Source organism: Montipora foliosa, chromosome 6 (genome assembly GCF_036669935.1).
Source record: "Montipora foliosa isolate CH-2021 chromosome 6, ASM3666993v2, whole genome shotgun sequence".
Classification (NCBI taxonomy): domain Eukaryota; kingdom Metazoa; phylum Cnidaria; class Anthozoa; order Scleractinia; family Acroporidae; genus Montipora; species Montipora foliosa.
Genome location: NC_090874.1, coordinates 29333743 through 29338742, shown reverse-complemented (window position 1 = coordinate 29338742; position 5000 = coordinate 29333743). Strand labels below are relative to the sequence as shown.

General features: G+C 38.6%; 1 protein-coding gene across 1 annotated transcript in view; it reads left to right on the top strand.

Moving 5' to 3' along the window:
- The first annotated feature begins 780 nt into the window (after positions 1-780).
- Positions 781-5000, top strand: part of LOC138007097 (vesicular glutamate transporter 2-like) — a 135481-nt gene continuing 131261 nt past the window's right edge. Inside the window, exon 1 of the mRNA XM_068853822.1 lies at positions 781-999. The gene's annotated coding sequence lies outside the window, so the exon portion shown is untranslated. The remainder of the gene's footprint in view (positions 1000-5000) is intronic.

The following is a 5000-nucleotide window of genomic DNA, read 5'->3' as shown; positions in this document are numbered from 1 at the left end:
CCCACCTATGACACAACGATTTGCAAGGCTTAAGCCAGAGATATACAAGGGCAAAAAGAGCATGGTGACGGAGTTAACAGACATCAATACTTACCAACTGAAGAGTTAGCTCCCGCCTTTCTATGTTGTTCATGTAGGAATAAGTTTCGAGAAACGTTTGTGGGATGAAAATTCTGAATGGAAAAAAAATGGATTTACGTTGTGTTTGATGTTATCCCTTTCATTAGGGAGATTAAGTTCGCGAATTTTTTTAAATAGAGACGATTAGTTTAAAGGCCCACATTCGTCCAAAGGCCTTGGGGTCTGTGACTGAATTTCGTGTTACACAAAATTATCCAAACAGCTGACATGTTATTTGCCGCGTGATTCACCTGGGTGCATTCAGCCAATCAGATCACGCATTTAGACAAGCCGCCATTTGAAGACAAAAAGAAACGACCGCAATGACTTATGGGTGAATATCTGGTAGAGACCACTGTCCTGGCATGCGAAACTTCCGGTTTCCGTCTTTGAATAAAAAACGTCGCGTGTTTAAGAAGCTTCCTATTATCAACCCCGTTTCAGTATTCAGTTCGGCTGAATTTCGTTTCACCCTTCGTGCACCCACACTTGCTTATATCTTAAGTCGTAACCCGTGTCCCTTTGAATTTATAGTCTTTAATAGATAATCACTGTTGGGTGCCTTTAACTTTGATTCATTTAGCACTCTTCAAATTTCCTGTTGATATGTCAAGAAAATGCAACCTGCTGCCACCCGTCGAACGCTAAGCCGTACCCTGGGATACATAAGGCTGCCTTATGTATTTTAGTAGAGACTAAATAAAATGAATAACGCATTTTGAAAGCAATGTCGATGAACCACTGAAATAAATTCTCAAATTATTTTATGGGCTTTCTAAGTTAGAATGGTACAATACTCCAAGCTCACCTGCTCACCACCCGCAAACAAAGATCAATTTCGACTTTGATCTTAATATACGCGGGAACTGCAAATTCAAGGTAAGTCTTTTTTTGTAGTCGTTTTCAAAAGTTCAATTAGAGTTTTGCACTTTTTTATGTATTGTGTTTTGCTTTGTCCTATCCTGGCTCAACGAAATATTCTTCGCATGCTGAATTTAAGTGATTTTTTGCGTCTGAAATGACAGTTTAGTTCTCGCTAGCGATTTATATAAATAAGCTTAGATAAAAATAGGCTCATTTTGGCTGTTCGTTCTAAGACTTGTTACACACCACACTGTCTTACTAGACAAAGTCCTGGGTGCGGTAAATTTTGCTCAGATCAAATTGTTGATTTAGGGTAAACCATTTCAATTTAACGTTGCGTTGTAGAGGTTTCAGAAGTGATCGTGGTATATGATCAAAAGGTTACAGTTTACTGAACGCCGACACACTTATGCCTTACAAATATCCAATCCCAGCAATTTGAAACCGTGCATGTTGAAAAAGGTTTACCTAGTTTTGCTGTACAGTGGTGAGGTTGATTTCCAGAATTTGTAATTAAGTAAGAATCAAGTTGTTTGTCATATTTCAGAACTGAATCTCGTACTGGGGTTACGTTGGGAAAAAATGGGGCTCAACCTTAGATCTGTGTGGATTTGATATTTAATACGTTTGAGACAGCGACGAGAGACATTGCACATCTTTATAAGAAATAAATATATAGATTTAGCCGAGCCTAAAAGCGAAGCTCCCGGGTTATTTTTACTGGCTGTAAGGTCCTGTAGGGTTAGTGAAAATAAAAGGTTTTGGAATTGTCCGTGTTTGGGTGTTTCCGGTTACAGCTTAATTAAATCTCTTTCTTTTCTTTCTTCTTCACGCAAAAAACCCGATATCACATTAATCACGAAGCGATGAGTGCGATATCGGTTTTCCAAGTTAAATTTACTGTGAATTTCACTAGTTAGTCCACGAATTTTTCTTGAATCGCATGGTTTTAAAAGAAAACAAACATAAGCAAGCGAACGGGAAAGAAAAAAAAAACATTTCAGAGTCAACTGTCAAAAGCCAGCGAAATCACGCTAAAATTAGAAATCACAGATGTACTAATAATAACAATATCTGACCTGCTAAACTCCCTTTCTCGCAGTCGGAGACTGAATTGCTAAGGGCGCAGCTCAACGAGGTCGGCCCGAAGGAGCCGTGCAGCCGGCTAGGCGCTCGGACCCTGAACACGACCCATGCAGGACCTCGGAGCACAGCACCACGGACAGATGGAATAGGCTGGGAGTCGATTTTGACGAGGGAGGAAACCGGAGTACCCGGAGAAAAACCCTCGGAGTTAGATTGAGATCGAATGAAACTCAGCCCACAACTCGTGATGTGACGGATCGTTAGGAAATTTTGTCAGTTCAAGGTCAAAAAGGAGTTTTATCGATATGCCTTACTCCACTTTATCTCTGAGAACGAGATCATTCACAGTTTGATGTATTCCTTAGAAACACGCCGGCGAATCGGCAAAATAAGGCAAACAAGACTAAAACAAGATCTCCAACAATTCAAAAAATCACTTGTTCGCTCGCATTTTAGAGGAAAACAAACAACCAAATCAACTATTTCTTTATGTCCAAAAAAAGTACAGATGATGATCGTTATTTAATTCCAGTTGAGAATAAAATTCGAGTTTCAATTCTGAAGAAAGTAAAAAGCGATTAAAGTACTCTTTAAAAATAACCATCAACTTGAAGAAACGCATCCGTAAAAATAACAAAAGGTTTAGTGTCCAAGAATTGAAGAAAAGAATTTGTAAAGTAACTTCTTGGAACCTGTTTTGTCGTTCTAGTTTTCTTTCTATCTTCTTTCGTTTCTGCTGTTATGTCATAGATCGTCCAGGCATCATGCAACCTTGTCAGATTCAAATTTAAAGTAAAGAGCAAAATCAGCTCTAAACAAATTAAAAATAAACACTCAGATTTAAGTTGACTCGACTTGACTTGGCTTGACTTGTCCGATACTTGACTTGAAGTAACTGCGTAGCCACCAGTCCGGTCCTGACCACAGCTATATATGTCAAACCCGGCTTGAAACCAGCGAATATTAAAAATGCAGGCACAAAATATTTTCCAAACCGTTTTCCACCTGAACACGAAAAATGTTAACTATTATTTTGGTTGACCGTCGTAGTATGGCCGTCGAGCCGCAGTTCAATATATGATTCATGTCATATATCATTTCATTCGTTTATAAGAACTTTGAATGGCATCATTATTATGAATTCATAATAACTACTTTCGCTGCTGATGTGACGAATTTCAAGGCTTTCATATAGAGGATCCGGAATAATTGACGTCAATAAAGCAAAAGAACAAAGCGTAAATAACAATACCTAATCAAGTAAAGCTATGATCCTCGCAGTTATGAACGCAATTTCAGCAATTGCGTAGAGAAGCCTGACAAATTCAGCACTTCAACGAGGTTTAAACCCAACCGAGCTATGAAGCCACTAATGTTGGGAGCTGGTCATTTGTGGATTCAAATTTTCCCATGATGAATGGATCATCAAATGACCATGGGTAGAGCGTCGAGTAGTTACGCGTAGACTTTCAGATTTAGTCCTATATAAAATAGAGTTTTAATACACTGGGTATACTAGCTATAAAATAAACCACCCATTCGTTCTGGTCTAACGTTAGGAACAGTCCAACTCTAAAGTGACTTCTTAGAGCACTCTAAGGATTTCCTGTTGCCACGGTAATTTTTTACGTCACAGAAATGACCGAATCTTTTTAGCAATAAGTGGTGTTTGATATGGTGCCATAACATCGCTGTTAAGTGATAAAGTGTCGTAGTGTGAATCCTTCTAATGAGAACGTTTCTTTCAAGTGTTCAAATTGGTTTGAGTCACCTTAATTGGAAGAATCTAAATTTTCAAATCATTTGCGATGCCACATTTTATGTATCGAGCCGGACTAATCTGTCTCAGCAAAGATACCACACTACTTTGTTTAGAATGGTAAAGCCGTATTAAATTAATGCATGGCGCTAATGTATAGATTTAGCGAAGCCTAAAAGTGGGGCTCACGTTTCTAACCCCAGAAAGCAATATAGTGTATATAGAAATAATTATGCTTCTGCATAAAGTACAAAATTAATCGTCATTAATGTATACAGTTTACAGTGATCAAACACCTCTGAGCTGACAGCAGTAAACAAACAAGCCTTGCAAACAATAACCAACAATTTTAATCAACAACATGCACAGTAATCTCTTTCACCAAATTTTCCGTTTGACTGATAATCTTTACACCCTCTCTCTTCAGTTTAGAACAAAAGCAAACATATTAAGCTTACTAATTAAAAAGTCAAGCTAAAGAGTAGTAAATTCGCTTACTCGACTGCAATTTCACAGTCAAACAAAGCAGCTCACGACTGGACATCCATTTCACACCAAAAGCCTATCAATGTGATTGTTGAAATATGCCAGAATCTCTGTCAACACGGAATTGTTGACGTTTCAGGCCTTCTTTGTTTTTTCAGCGAGTTTTACAATATATGTCAGGCAGCGAGGAATGCATTAAGAAGAAAAACACTATCTAAAAGCCAACCGTTGTAAATTTGTGTTTTGTCTCTCCCTCTATTTGTCTCAGCTTTAAGGTGTTCTTCATTGAAATTTTCTCTTCTTCTCCTTCCTCGGCTTTTCTCAAGGGTTTCTTCTCTTAAATGTCTCAAATGTCGTCGCCTCTTCTCTCTATCTCGTTGCTCGTCACTAAGCTTATATTTAAATTTAATCTCTTTTTCTCGTGATATCCTTCCAAAGATACTTGACTTGAATAACTGCGTAGCTGCCAGTATAGCCCTGACGACAGCTTTTCATGTCAAACCTGTTTGGATTAAAACCGGCGAAAAGTGCAGGAAAAAACAACAACAAAACCAAATCCAAACCGTTTACCACTTAAACACGACAAGCGTCGACTGTGAAGAGCTTTAGTTCACGAAGCATGGCCGTGTAGCCGCGTCAAGCCACAGAAAGCGCGCGAAAATTAAGCCTCGTTTGGTGTAGGTTA